The sequence below is a fragment of the Oratosquilla oratoria genome, unplaced genomic scaffold, assembly GCF_046742065.1.
Source record: "Oratosquilla oratoria isolate Oo_2021 unplaced genomic scaffold, ASM4674206v1 SCAFFOLD98, whole genome shotgun sequence".
NCBI lineage: Eukaryota > Metazoa > Arthropoda > Malacostraca > Stomatopoda > Squillidae > Oratosquilla > Oratosquilla oratoria.
The window spans coordinates 156638-172502 of record NW_027467762.1 but is presented as its reverse complement, the minus strand read 5'-3'; the positions used below and the strand labels follow the sequence as shown (position 1 = coordinate 172502).

The 15865-nt window shown below is 40.3% G+C and overlaps 1 protein-coding gene and 1 pseudogene across 1 annotated transcript in view; one reads left to right on the top strand and one right to left on the bottom strand.

Moving 5' to 3' along the window:
* The window catches only part of frtz (WD repeat-containing and planar cell polarity effector protein fritz), a 509212-nt gene that overhangs the window by 339423 nt on the left and 153924 nt on the right, over window positions 1–15865 (bottom strand). The window lies entirely within an intron of this gene.
* Window positions 3139–4149, top strand: LOC143024145 (charged multivesicular body protein 6-A pseudogene; annotated as a pseudogene).

Sequence of the window (15865 nt, the reverse complement as noted above, 5' to 3'; positions counted from 1 at the left end):
TGGAGCTGCCTAGTGTGGGCCTTATGGTCTCTTGCAGTCTCCTTCATTCTTATGTTATATACTTCATTGGAGTAAAACAGGAACATCACTACTTCATCAGGACCACTTCCAATTCTGCATATATTTTCCTTTAGCTTTACCTCCTCTGCTCACTATTCTTCCAGACATATGCTCACCAATTTTTTCATTCAGTCCTTGGATTCTTTGTCCCAATAGCAGTTTAAATGGTCTTGTTTCTCTTTGAGAGTTCTCTGGCAATTCAGAGTTGCTTACAATATAATTTTGTCTTTGTTGTACCTCCTGTACCTCACCACTATCATCTACTTCCTCAGTGGCCAACTGGGGTGCATCTTGTTTTGGTGGTGATGATGATTGGAAGGTGGTCAGAACCAAGGGTTCCGACCACTCTCCATGATGTTGGGGTTAGGCAGGGGGAGCAGGTGATATCAGGAGAGGAGGGAGTGTAGAGGGCTTGGTGTGGGATATGTGTATGATTATGTGTGTTGTTCATGATAGTCAATGTGTCAAACTGAGTCTGTATATCAAGCCCCCTGTCTGTGTCAGGGTTGTCGACATACCAGGCAGATGACTTGGCGTTGAAGTCACCACCCATGATCAGGTTGGGGATTGAGGCTAGTTGGCTAAATTGAGGCCTGAAGGTGTTTGGAACTGTGGGGGATGATTGTGGGGGAATGTTGATTGTCAGTGTTGATTTGTCAGTGTTGATTTGTTGCCTGTGTGGATTCGAATGGGTTGGATTTCTGTTGTGTTATCTGTGGTAGGGAGGAGAATTTTGGTTGTGGCACTTGTGTCCACAAAACAGATGGAGTGATGGATCACGGTGATGAGTCCACCGCCATTGCCGTCAGTCCGGTCTTGTCTGATGGTGGTGTAATTATGAAATGATGGTGTTTTGTGTGAGTGTCTTAGTTTTTCTTGTATAATCGCAATGTGTATGTTGTGTTGTTTAAGAAAGTGTTCAAGTTCATGTTTTTTCGTGTTAATACCGTCAATGTTGTGTTGTAATATGTTGATGTTGTGTGTTTTGTATGTGTTGTATGTTGCTGTTTGGGGTTGAGGTTGGGGTGGTAATGGGGAAGGTGTAGGATCTGGGTTAGAGGGGGGGAAAGGAGAGATCGGGGACAAAGGAAGGGGAGTACTGATCGGGGGTAAGGGCAAAGGGAAATTGGGAGTGGGTAAGGGTGCTGGCTGTGGTTGGGGAGGTGGGAGTGGGGTTACTGGAGGGCAGGTAGAACATGTCCAAGTGTTTGTGTATTGGTTTGTGTCAGCAAGTGTTGTACAAGTGAGGTGTGCCCAGTTTTTGCACATATTGCACTGAACTGAGCCCTTTGTCTGTCTGCTCGAAGTAATGGGTTTAGAGCATGTTGGGCATGTGTATTTTGTGGTGGGCCCAGGATTGCTCTCTACATCTCCGGCTAAAAGTAGAAGAGGGGTGATCGCCGGAAAATCACCCCTCGGTGCAGAAAAAAACGTAACATTGCATGTTGGGAAAAAGGATTATGGTACTCCCCAAGGCCGGCATAGCTCCTCTTGGGGATCGGTGCCACCTGCGTAGAGCTGATGGCCAGGGGTGGTTGCTGCTGTTTGGCCCCCAACTCTTGGGGTTGGGGGGTGGTCCCACAATGTAGACGCTGCAGCTCCAGGACCGCATTGTGAACAGCTGCCCAGGATGCAACACTTCACCCCATACCATACAACACATAATGGAAGACTGCATTATACACAATCATGCACACAAACAACACAATATACACTCTATAAAGGATTTGTGGGAAAACCCAGTTTCGGCTGTAGCATTCCTTGGGGAGACGGGACTGCTCGGACAGACAGTCTAGGGAACGACAACAACAACAACAACAACTTCCTCAGTGTTTTCAGATGTCGATGCAGATGAAGCAAACCCATCTGAATTCTCATCCACCTACTGATCACATATGCCCTCCATATTCCTCAATGCCTCCCAAGTGCCAACAGATGATCCACCATGAGACTAAGGACAAATAGGGGCTCTGACGTAAACACCCCCATGATGAACCAAAACCTGCTTGCCAGCCCTGCCAAAAATAATGCCCAGACCATGCCATCGTTATGCTTAAAGTACACCTCATCGCCATTGTGAAGGTCACTTATCTCCATTGCACACACATTATGACACACACGAACGAATCACTGAGCTGTCAATAGATGTCAACTACAGTTCTGTAGGCTGCCAAATAAGACGAAAATTCTCAATAGTGCAAGGAAAGCAAGAGGCCTGGGTTGTATTGAATGGGAGGGGGAGCACTTGTGGTTGCCCAAAGTGATCTCTGTAGTGTGTTGAATGTGTCTATCATGAGAAAAGGCAAGGGAACCAAGGTGGATCAAGAGAAAATGGCAATGAGTTTGAGTCGAATGTTGACACAAACACAGAGCCTTCTGAAGGCGCTATACCAAAACTAAATATAAATAAAGGCTTTGAAATCCAAAGAGGGCTTATTAGATTGTACAATGACCCTTTTTCCAGTTTTGGTAAGTATGAAAGGAGAAATAGACATGGAAAGGGAGATGAGTTTTAATAACTCATGGGAGAAAGAATTCATGGAATTAAGGAAAGAGGTTGTGAATTTAAAGAAAGACTATTTTGAAGTAAACAGAGAGATACGTGAACTAAAGAAAAAGAATTCCAAAATAAATAACGAGCTAAGTGAAATAAAAGAAAAACTGAGGTTAAATGTGAAAATGAAAAGATGAAAAAATGATACTACCAATAGCAAGAATTAGAGAAAAAAAAAAAAAAAAATCACAAAATACAGGCAATGTCTGAAACAACTGAAGAAAACTTAGGTAAGGAGAATTTGCAGAAGATTATTGAGAAATGGAATGAAAACAGAGAAACCAAAGAGATAGCTTTTAACCCCTTCGATACAATGATGCCTACGTAGGCGTCATGAGGAGCAGGTGGGTATGCAAGGATGCCGAAGTCGGCGTCTTGATTATATATATTGTACTGTAGTTGTACCTGCGTGACCCCCATACTCTGTAAACTGGCTTCATCATATTTTCTATGGTTATCAAAATTCATGGGTGAAAGAGAATGAGCAATACAGCAGTAACTTTATTTTTTATAATGCAAGTATTATGAAAAAGCCTCAAAGTAAAGTTACAGAACAAGATAAAGCAGTGTTACAATTGAAAACAACGCGCGATAAAATCCGCCAATATCAGAAGCGCAATGAAGGTACTTTGGAAAAAGACCATCAGCTAGCAAAGAAACTGTTAACGGATGGCAAGAAAGACCGAGCTAAGTTACTTTTAAGGAAAAAGAAATTCATTGAGCAGCAACTGAATAACACGGATAACCAGCTAGAGAATATAGAAAAGATGATTCAGGATATTGAATTTGCTCAAATAGAGATACAGGTTGTTGACAGTCTAAAGGAGGGAAATGAATCCCTGAAGAAGATTAATGAGATGATGAATATTGAAGACGTTGAGAGAATCCTTGATGAGACTCAAGAGGCAGTCGAGAAACAGAGGGAAATTGATGAATTGCTGAGCGGAGCACTGACTGCCGAGGATGAAGGAGAAGTTGAGGATGAACTGCAAGCCCTCATTGCGGACTCCGTCAAGAAACAGCTGCCCGATGCTCCCACTGCTGCAGAGAACCCAGAGGTGGAACTGCCAGATGTACCAGAAACTCTACCAGGGGAAGCTGTCAAAGAAGTCAGCAAAGAGAAGGAAGAACGAGTTGCTCTTGAAGCCTCCTAGATCTAAATGTTGCAGTTGCGATAGTGCAATACATCTGCATGGTCATAATTGTTGCTTGATCACCTCATCACAAATGTACTGTGATTTCATCAGTAAATACATCTCTACGTCGTATCGGCTGCTTTGTAACACTACATAATAAGTGGACAAAAAAATGGTCTTCATGATAGTTATCAAATTTGTATAAATATCCAGTCTGAAAGTTATTGGGCCACTTATTTTTTAATTAAGTTATACTTTTACAGTTTCCATGAATTATTTTGCTGCAAATTTTCCATAAATTTCTGTCATGATGTAAATGAATTAAAAAAGTAATCGGCATCACTGTGTGGCAAATTTCAGATTATGATCATATGTAGATTAATTTTTCATGACAAACGCCATCTGGGGTATTGGCTGCTTGTTATTGTGGCAAAGTAACATGCAGTCGATACTTTAGGGTCTATATGGGGCGCCCCTACGGACCAGAGCCACACATCATTTTGTCTATGATAGAAGAAATTCTGTTCATAGAGAAATGATGACACTTTTATAATACGACTGTCCCTCCGTTATGCTGTCCCCCAACCCCTTGTTGCTGTCCTGTACCATTTCTCTGAGTATTCTCTTTCTGATTGGGGGAATTCCCTGTGGTGGGGGAAAAGAATACTGCCACCAAGTTTTCCCACTTGGATCGTAAGAGGCGAGAAGAAAGGGACGGGGAGAGGGACTAGGCATCCTTCTCCCTGTAGCCCCAAGGGCAACTTCCTAAATCGAAAAGAAAAGGCATAAGGGGTGCTGGCGGGCCTCGGGCCAGCACCCTAAGGTTTGGGTCTTTTAATGTGCGTGGATGTGGTACAGATGAGAGTAAAAGGGAAGAGATAGGTAGTATGTTTGTGAGAAGAAAGTTGGATGTGTTGGCTTTGAGTGAAACTAAGTTGAAAGGGAAGGGTGAGTGTATGTTTGGGAGTGTAAGTGGGAGGTTATCAGGAGTGAAGAGAGGGCGAGGGAGGGAAGGGGTGGCTATTCTAGTAAGTGAGGAGATAGGTAAAGGGGTAGTGGAGTGGAAGGAGGTTTCCTCAAGGATAATGTGGATGAAGGTGAAACTGGGAAAGGAGATGTGGGTCTTTGTAAGTGCATATGGGCCGGGCAGTGAGAAGAGCATGGAAGAAAGGGAGGCCTTTTGGATAGATTTAAATGAGTGCATAGAGGGTTTAGGAAGAAATGTCAATGTAATAGTACTGGGAGACCTTAATGCTAGAGTGGGAAATGGTCCAATCGATGGAGTGGTTGGGAAGTGTGGAGTTCCAGGAAAGAATCGTAGTGGAGAGTTGATGGTGGAAATGTGTCTAGAAAGAGAGTTGATGATAGCAAATACAGTGTTTCGGAAGAAAGTCAAGCATAAGTACACATGGGAGAGGGTGGTGGAGGGAAGGGTGGTAGATAGAGCGCTAATGGATTATGTAGTGGTAAATAGGATTATGATAGGAAGAGTTAAGGATGTACATGTGCTAAGGGGAGAGGGTGGGGGAATATCAGATCATTTTTTGGTGGAAGGTAAGTTGAGAGTGGAGGATAGATGGAGAAGGAGGAAAGGGACAAAAGGTAGGGAGGTTCTTAGAGTGAACTCCTTGAATGAAAAGGAAAAGGAGAAGGAGTACGAAAAGAAGCTGAAGGAGGAGTGGGAGGGAGTAAAGGATAGAGCAGAGATGGGTGTGGAGGAGGAATGGGGATGGTTCAAGGAGGGAGTCTTAAAGTGTGCAAGGATGGTGTGTGGAACAAGAAGGACAGGGGGAAATAGAAGAAAGGGTAGTGAATGGTGGGATGAGGAAACAAAGAAGGTTGTAGAAGAGAAGAAGCGAGCATTCACAGATTGGTTACAAAAGAGGACAGGGGAGTCATATGAGACGTACAAAGAAAAGAAAAGAGAAGTAAAGCAAAAGGTAAAGGAGGCAAGGAGGAGAGCAGATGTGAAATGGGGTAGGAGTATGACAGAAAATTTTGAAAGTAATAAAAAGATGTTTTGGAAAGAAATTAAGAAAGAGGAGGCGAATCAAGTAGGGAAGAAAAGGTAAAAGGTACAGATGGAGAGTTGATAATGGAAGAGATGGCAGTGAGGGAAAGATGGGCAGAATATTTTAGGGAGTTGCTGAATGTGAAGGAGGATAGGGAAGGAAAGATAGCTGCAGTGGGAAATACGAAGAAAATGAGAGTGATGAGTGAGGAGAATGGAGGAGAAATAAGGAAGGATGAGGTGAAGGCAGTTGTAAAGATGATGAAAGCAGGTAAGGCACCTGGTCTGGATGGATGTCATGCAGAATGTCTGAAAAAGGGAGGTTCAGTGATGGTGGACTGGTTGGCGAGATTATTTAATGTTTGCTGGAGAGAGGGTAGAGTACCGGAGGACTGGAGTAGTGCCTGTATAGTTCCTCTTTACAAGGGAAAAGGGGACAAGTGTGAATGTAGTAATTTCAGAGGGATTAGCCTGTTGAGTGTAGTAGGGAAGGCTTATGGGAGAATCTTAATTGAGAGGATTAGGAGAGGAACAGAAGGAGTAATTGGTGAGGAACAGTGTGGTTTTAGGACAGGTAGAGGTTGTGTAGATCAGATCTTTGTGGTAAGACAGATATGTGAGAAAGCTATAGGAAAGGGGAAGGATGGTTTTTGGGCTTTTATGGATCTGGAAAAGGCTTATGATAGGGTAGACAGAAAGGCACTGTGGGAGGTTATGCAGATTTATGGGATAGGAGGAAAGCTTTTGGGAGCTGTCAAGAGTTTTTATGTGAGTAGTAGAGCATGTGTTAGGATTGGAAATGGAGAGAGCGAGTGGTTTGAAGTAAAGGTGGGACTTCGTCAAGGATGCGTTATGTCGCCCTGGCTGTTCAACTTATACATGGATGGGGTGGTGCGAGAGGTGAATGCTAGGGTAGTGAGTCAGGGATTGGAGATGGTTAAAGAAAATGGAGAAAAGTGGGAGGTGAGCCAGCTGTTGTTTGCGGACGATACTGCGCTTGTGGCAGGGTCAGAGGAGGGATTGAGGAAGCTGGTGGCAGAGTTTGGGAGAGTATGTGATAGAAGAAAGCTAAAGATAAATGTGGGTAAAAGTAAGGTGATGAGATGTACAAGGGGTGAAAGTGGCAGTAGACTGGAAGTGAACATTAAGGGAGAGCGACTGGAGGAAGTGGATAGTTTTAGATACTTGGGTGCAAGTGTAGCAGGAAAAGGTGGAGTGAAGGTGGAGGTAGAATGTAGATTGAGAGAAGCGAGTAAATGCCTTGGTGGTTTAAAGAGTGTAATGAGAAATAGACATTTGGGAATGGATGCGAAGAGGAGACTGTATGAAGGAGTGATTGTGCCAACAGCACTGTATGGGGCAGAAACGTGGAACATAAGAGAAGAAGAGAGAAGGAGTTTGAATGTGTTTGAGATGAGGTGTCTGAGAAGTATGGCGGGGGTTACTAGGCTAGATAGAGTGAGAAATGAGGAGGTGAGGAGGAGAACAGGGGTGAAAAAGGATTTGGGAGAGAGGGTTGATGAAAGAATATTAGGATGGTTTGGACACATGGAAAGAATGAGTGAAGAAAGACTAGTAAAAGAGGTATGGAAGGCAGATGTGGAGGGAGTGAACATGAGGGGACGTCCTAGGATGAGGTGGATGGATGGGGTGAAGGGGGCTTTGGGGAAGAGGGGAATGTCTGTTGAGGAAGGAAGGGAGAGGACGGAAGACAGAGGTGAGTGGAGAATGGTTGTATATGGATGATGTTGTGACTGCATGAGGAGAAATGGGCGGGGGGGTGGGGGGTGGGGTAGTATGTGTGAGTAAATTTTGACGCAGCCCGAAGGGATTTCTCCCCGTCCTCTCCTTATATGCAAAGGGGGACGGAGAGGGGGGGTCGCCAATTAAATGAAGCGGCCTTGCTGTGGATGTACTGTGTCTTGCGACACTGCTTCTGACCCAGGGCGGTGGGCGGGGTGCAGGGATGACCCGTCATCCAGGAGGTGCTCAGATGAGAGGAAGGGTGGGAGGGGTGTGGAGTGTATTTGGGGATGAAATGGGTGGGAGTGTATTTATGCCTTTCCCTTTTTGGCTACCTCCCTTGGAAGGGGGAAAAAGCCTTGGTATATGTATGTATTATGACGCAACATTGCATGTCTGGCAGCTAATGCTGCCCGCGAGATTTTGGCCCGTATTGAAAGGGGATAAAGAAATAGTACAACAAATGCAGGAAAATGCAAAGGACACTATTATTCAAGTAATCAAAGAAAAAGCAAATTGGGTCAGAGATACAGTGGATAGAAAAAAATGTATTGTAGTATACAGATTAAAGGAAAAACATGGTCTGATTAGGTACTTGAGAGAAAAAGCAGAAAAAGAAATAGCAAAAACAATTCTATAAGTGCAAGACAATGACCAAGTAGAAAAAGAAATATAGTATGGGACAATATTCTAAAGAAATCGACCTCTTAAGATAAAACCAAGATCACATATACTAGAAGACATACTAGCAAAATCAGGTAAGTTAGCAAAGAGTGAACACTACAATATATGGATAAAAATAGAAATGAATGTTGAGGAATGAGAAAGAAGACATTGAAAAAAAAAAAAAAAAAAAAAAAATGTAAAGAGAACAGAGACCAAAGGCAAAGAGTTCTATTGGAGTCTTAGACATTAGGCTGAGAAAATGATACATCGAGGTAGGCAAAACAAAAGAAACGGGAAAACGAGATGGAGAAGGAAAAAAATTAAAAGTGGCCTATACTAACATAGATGGATTAATCTCAGGATTGGGTGATCTAACTGATTACCTGTCTAAAGAAAAACCAGACATAATGGGAATTGTGGTGATATAATTAAGGGGTCTACTACCAGTGTTGGACAGAGAGGAGGAATCATGTTTTTGGCCAAGAAAAATTTGTATGTGAAGGTTACTGAGGGTAAAAACAGTGTGGAAATTATCATGATAAAAGTTGAAGACAGTGACATGAGAAGTAGAAAGTTTGTGTTGATTTATGTGCCCCCAAAAATGGGCTCTTGAAAAGAGGGCAAGCATTCAAAAATGTTAAAAAATATAGGGCATTCATTCAACTGGATACTGAAGGAAGGAGGTAACCTTATACTTATGGGAGATTTTAACTGCAAGGAAATCTGTTGGGAAAAGATGACAGCGAAAGGCAGAGAGGATCTATGGGGAAATGTATTACTTGACATGACTACAGAACATACAATGACACAATGGGTAAAGGAAAATACCATATATAGAAGTAATGAAGAACTGTTGAGACTAGATTTAATATTTACATCAGAATCTGAAATTGTGGATAAAATTTGATACAAGACACCATTTGGAAAGAGTGACCACATACTAATAGAGGTTGAACTAAAGGAGGAAATATATATGGAGAGAAATTAAAAATACAGAAAAGCAAGACTGATGTACAACAAAATGGACTTTGGGAAACTTGAATTATTTCAAAATGCAAAATGGGAAAAATTCTACGATGAAGAGATATAAGTGGAAGGGAAATGGATGATTTTGATGGAAATTTATAACAGAGTGAATAAATATGTACCAAGACAGAAACAGGAAAAGATGTATATTAAGTACTGGTTCAACAGAAGATGCAGTGAGGCAAAAGATAGAAGAGATAAAGCTTGGAAAAAATGGAAAAAAAAGATGTAAAACCTGAAAATGAATATGTAAAAGTGTGCAGAGAGGAAAAAAGAAACCACAAAAAAGACATCATAGAAAAATGTAAAGATCAACCCAAGCTATTCTATATGTGAATGGTAAACTTAAAATAAATAGGAAATATACAGAAGATTTAGAAATGGCCGAAGTCAAGAACAATCATTTCAAGTCATTTTTTACTAGAGAAAAAATACAACATTGGGACAAAAGAATTGAAGTGTGGTCCCCCCCCCCATGAAAGGTATGACAATAACTGTTAGGTGTGGGGTTGGTCAAAACGTGGATTGGTTTTTCCATTTATTTCTAGACCAAATCTGATCCAAATCGAAGCTGGCTGCTCCCAAGAAAACTCTGGAGGTGCCAGATCTTCCTAGCTAAAATTATACATGGTGGAAAAATATGTTAAAATGGGCGTGCCCTATGAGGGAGTCCCAATGAGAAGGTTGGCACTCTTAGGTTGCCAATGTACAAGGTTTGATGGTGACGACCGTTGCGGTGACCTTTGACCCTGTACTTGGGGCGACTTCGAGTTGTTTAGAAACTGCTGACAGATATATGGGCTTAGGTCTGCTCTCGTGGTCCGAGCTTGGCTGAGAGGCTTCTTTGTGGTCTGTTATGGTGGAGAGATGGTGGGGAGAAAGAAATCGTCCGACAGCGAAAGAAATCATCCGCTGCCTCACACAACACATAAAGAAACAATGGATCAATTAACGGACCTTGATGACAGGATATCACATAGCCCAGATGGAATTGCAAATTGGATACTAAAAGAATGTAAAGAAGAATTAGTGGACAAAATATATAAGTTGCTCACTCAAAGAAAGAAAAATACCAAAAGACTGGAAAAATGCCAATATTGTATCAATATATAAAGGAGGAAACAAAGAAGAACCAACAAATTACAGACCAGTTTCCTGTACAAGCACTGTAGCCAAAATTTGTGAAAAACTTCTCAAAAAATAGATGGATAAAATACCTGGAAGAAAACAATATTCATAAACCCGATAAAATTTGGAATCAGACAGGGAAGATCATGTGCCACAAACTTAATCTGTTTCTACTCAAGGCTAATAGATATAATACAAGAAAGGGATAGATGGGCTGATTGTGTTTTGCTAGAATTACAAAAAGCCTTTGACAAAGTACAAAAAACTTGGAGGGATACAAGGTAAATTACTAAACTGGATGGAGGATTCCTTGCATGGCAGAAAAAAGATAGTATTCAGAGAAAAGAGTTCAGCTTGGGAGGTGATTAGTGGTGATTTTTTCTGAAACTATATAAATTATGAAATGCTGCAAATTGACATCGACCTTTATCAGGCAAAAACAATGTGTCCAGTTTCTCAATAATACTCTTTACACCATTTTCAGTCTTCAGAACTGTTAATTCAATTTCAGAAGACGCCATTTTATCTCAGCCAGTTAAAGATAAGTATATGGCTAGTGCCTGCTTATCTCACACCATATGCTTCTATCTTTTTTCCAATTTTCATATTCAGATTCATTATCAAACTTAGGAAGGCACTTAGAAGAGGCCATAACTATGCTCTGCTACCACTGATAGACCAAATTTGATCCACCACCACTTCCTTTATACTGGGGACCCAGCACTCCACATAGTAGCTCAACAACATTGCCACCTGGTGTCTGTTCACTAAACCACACAAATCCAATATGGCTGCCCTCAACCAAATGACAACAATGAACACGCCTGCATGTCCAAATCAGCAAAACTCAGGACAAAACACCCATTAATACCGTTTATTTTTCACCACCTGAGGACACTTTCTTGCCCCTCTTACAGGAATTCAACACCAAATCCACCCCAGTCTCAAAAGTGTTACCTACAATCAAACCACTCACACAGTGCTTATCAGCCCAAAGGCGCTGTTCCTCTGTAAGTATACAAAGATACTCCAACGAGTTTTTCAAGCACAAGACACTGATGTACTCTGTATACCAGAAACTTGCTGTGTCAATGGCATTTCCCTCCTTTTAGCCATCAGCTCTACGTCAAAAAAGGTCATACTTACATTTTAATTGCCAATGACACTAACACACCTCTCCATCTCACAGTTGATACAAACATTTGTGATTTCAAACTATATTCCTCAAGCATCAAAGTCATGGATGACCAATTCTCTACTTCTCAAGTTTGTACCACAATTTATGATCTGCACACAGCACAGAAACCTATTGATGCATCACATTTCAACCCCACAGACTTTCCTGATGCATGAGCAGACTTTCTTGCATTTTGCAACAAGTTCAGACATACTATTGCCACTCCAGGTGAACCCCTTGGAGTTACTATTCTCATTCAGCATCATATACACCTTTGTGAGAACTCTAAACCATGTTACACTCCTGCTTATAGAATGCAACACAGTAAAAGCATGATTGTAGTTCGGTTTTAAACTCATGAATGCTTCTTGCACATCTATTTCATTGTCCAGTTTGTTCCAAGTGTCCACTACTCTATGTGGAAAACTGTTTTTCTTCAGTTCTCTTCTGTAGCTATGTTTCTTGATTTTCTTTCCATGTCCTCTTGTATTTCTCTTGTCCCAGTTTAGTAATTCCTCTCTATTGAGTATCTCTGTGCCTTTCATGATTCTGTAGATGGTCAGTAGGTCACCTCTCTCTCTTCTTTGCTCCAGCGTCGGTAACTCCAGTTTAGCCAATCTCTCCTCATATGATAGGTTTGCAAGTGCAGGTGCCATTTTTGTTGCTGCTTTCTGGTTTCTTTCTATTTTCTTTATATTCTTTTTGGTACTGGGTGACCACAATGTTGCCGCATACTCAAGTCTAAGCCTTATCAATGTAACCAATATATTTTTTATCATGTCTTCGTCCAAGTATGCAAATGCCACTTTTATTGATCTTAGCAAATTGTAAGCCTCCCCGACAATTTTGTTAATCTGTTTATCATAGGACAAGTCATTTGTGATAATTACACCCAAATCCTTTTCGGATCCTACCTTCTTTACCTCTCTGGTTCCAATTGTATATTTTCCTGATATCCTGTTTTTGCTTTTTCCAAACTTCATTATGCTACACTTCTTAGTATTAAAGTCCACTTGCCATTTCTGACTCCAGTTCCATACCTTATTCAGGTCTTCCTGCAGTGCTTCACAGTCCTTATCAGTTTCTACTTTCCTTAACAGTTTGGCATCGTCTGCAAAGAAGCTCATATAACATTTCACATCCTCGTCCATGTCATTCACATAAATAGCAAACATTATTGGTGCCAGTACAGATCCTTGCGGTACTCCACTGATCACCTCTTTCCAATCTGAATATTTTTCTCTGAGCACTACTCTCATCTTTCTACCAGTCAGGAAGTCCTCCATCCATTTTAGTACGTTCCCTTGTATTCCTTCTATGTGTTCCATTTTTTTTGTTGTAATTTTGTGTGTGGTACTTTGTCAAAAGCTTTTTGCAAGTCTAGGAAGGCACAATCAGACCATCCTTTTCTTTCTTGCAGTATGTCTATTAGTCTTGAGTAGAAGCATATTAACCTCTTCAGTACGGTTCAAAATCTCGCGGGCAGCATTAGCTGCCAGACGTATGTGTCGTAATAATACTCGCATCATAAAATATAGTCACCGCTTATATCGATCATTCTTTCACCCGTGAATTTTGATAACCATAGAAAATGTGATGAAGACAGTTTAGAGAGTATGTCATTACGCAGGGGCAACTACATTAAATATAATCAAGACGCCGATATGGCAGCCTCGTGTATCCACTTGCTCCTCATGCCACCTACGTATGCGGCACTGTATGGAAGGGGTTAAGTTTGTGGTGCTTCCTTGTCTGAACCCAAATTATCTTGGGTTTATTATGTTGTTGTCTTCCAGATGTTTTACCCATCTATTCTTGATCATTTTCTCACAAATTTTGGCTATAGTGCTTGTTAGTGATACTGGCCTATAGTTGGTGGGTTCTTCCTTGTTTCCTCCTTTATATATTGGTACAATGTTAGCATTCTTCAAGTCTTTAGGTATCTTTCCTTCTTTGAGTGAGCTATTTATCATGTTGTGTATTTTGTCCGTTAGTTCTTCTTTGCATTCCTTTAGAATCCAATTTGCAATTCCATCCAGGCCATGTGATTTTCTGATGTCAGGGTTTGATAGGTGTTCTGATATTTCTTTTTGTGTTGTAAACTCACTCAGGGGGGGAGATTGCTTGTTATTATCTTCGTCCCAATTTTGTATTTACTCTCTGGTGAAGACTGATTTGAAGTGATTGTTCATGACTTCGGCCATTTCTAATTCAAATATCAATAGAATAGTTTGGGTTGATCTTTGCATTTATCTATAATATCCTTTTCATGGTTCCTTTTCTCCTCTCTTCTCACATTAACATACTCATTTCTATAGTTTATATAAATTTGCCATTTACTAGGTTTTCTTTTATCTTTTCTCCACCTTTTCCAAGCTTTGTCCCTTCTGTCTTTTGCCTCACTGCATCTTTTGTTGAACCAACATTTAATGTACTCTCACGCTTTTGTCTTGGTACATGCCTGTTTACCCCTTCATTGTAATTTTCCATCAAGATATTCCATTTCTCATCCACTTTTGTCTCTTCCATATAGAATTTATCCCAGTTTGCATTCCAGAAGAATATCTTTAGTTTTGCAAAGTCCGTTTTGTTGTACATCAATCTTCCTTTAGTACAGTTTTGATGAGTGTATTTACCTAGTTGTATTTTACGGGAAGGGGAGCTATGCTCGTGGGGTCCCGTCTTCATATCTCATTTTATCTAAACTATTTTTAAATTCATGTATTGTTTTTGCACACACCACTTTCTCATCTAACTTGTTCCAACTGTCTATTACTCTGTGAGGAAAGCTGTTCTTTTTCAAATCTCTTCTATAGCTGTCTTTTTATATTTTCTTTCCGTGTCCTCTTGTATTTCTGTCATCCCATTTTATCAGATTCTCTCTATCAGTAATTTCCATGCCTTTCATGTTTCTCTAAATAGCTATCAAATCTCCTCTCTCTCTTCTTTGCTCTAGTGTCTGTAGTTCAAGTTTTTCTAGTCTCTCTTCATATGATAGTTTTGAGAGTGTTGGTGCCAATTTTGTAATTGCTCTTTGTATTCTTTCAAGTTTTTTTATACATTTTTTTGTACTTGGTGACCATATCGTTGCTGTATATTCCAATCTTGGTCTTATCAGGGTGATTAGGATTTTCTTCACCATTTCTTCATCCAGGTATGTAAATGCAACTTTGATTGTTCTTATTAAATTATAAGTTTCTCCAAAAATCTTATTTATATGTTTCTCAGGTGACATATTATTCATAACAATGACTCCCAGGTCCTTCTCATTTTCTACTTTTTTTATTCCTTCTTCTCCCAAATTATATGATCCTGTTATTCTATTTTGCTTTTTCCAAATTCCATTATACTACACTTTTTTGTATTGAACTCCATCTCCCACTTCCTACTCCATTCCTGTACTTTATATAGATCTCTCTGTTGTGATTCACAATCTTCTTCAGTTTTCACTCTTTTTAGTAGTTTTGCATCATCTGTAAAGAAGCTCATATAGCTTTCAGTTCCTTCATCCATATCATTAATATATATAGCAAACATTATTGGGGCCAGTACTGTTCCCTGCGGAACACCGCTTATTACTTTATCCCATTTTGAGTGCTGGTCTCTTATCACTACTCTCATTTGTCGTTCTTGCAAAAAGTCTTCCATCCAATTTAGCAGTTTGCCCTGTATTCCTCCTTCAGTTTCTAATTTCTTAAGCAACTTCTTATGTGGTACTTTGTCAAAAGCTTTCTTTAGGTCTAGAAATGCACAGTCCGCCCATCCATCTCTTTCTTGTATTATATCTATTAGCCTTGAATAGAAACATATTAAATTGGTGACGCATGATCGTCCTTGTCTGAATCCAAATTGCTTTGGATTTAACACTTTGTTTTTTTCTAAATATTTTACCCATCTACTTTTGATAATTCTTTCACAAATTTTTGCTATTGTACTTGTTAGAGAGACTGGTCTATAGTTGGTAGGTTCTTCTTTATTTCCTCCTTTATATATAGGTACTATATTTGCTTTTTTCCAATCTTCTGGAACTTTTCCTTCTTTCAAGGAACTGTTTAGTATGCTATGTATTTTGTCTGCCAGTTCATTCCTGCATTCTTTCAGTATCCAGTTTGCTATTTCATCTGGTCCATGTGATTTTCTGACATCAAGATTACTCAAGTGTGTCAATATTTCATTCTTTGTTACTTCTATTTCTTTCATTGGGGGGACTTTCTCTTTCCATTCAATCTCTTCAGGTTGTATGTTCTCCCTTGTAAACACTGATTTAAAATGTTTGTTCATAATTTCCGCCATTTCCATTTCCTCAGTGTATTCAACTCCCTCTTGTCTTACTTTCTCCAAGTCTTGTTTGTTTTTCAGTTTGT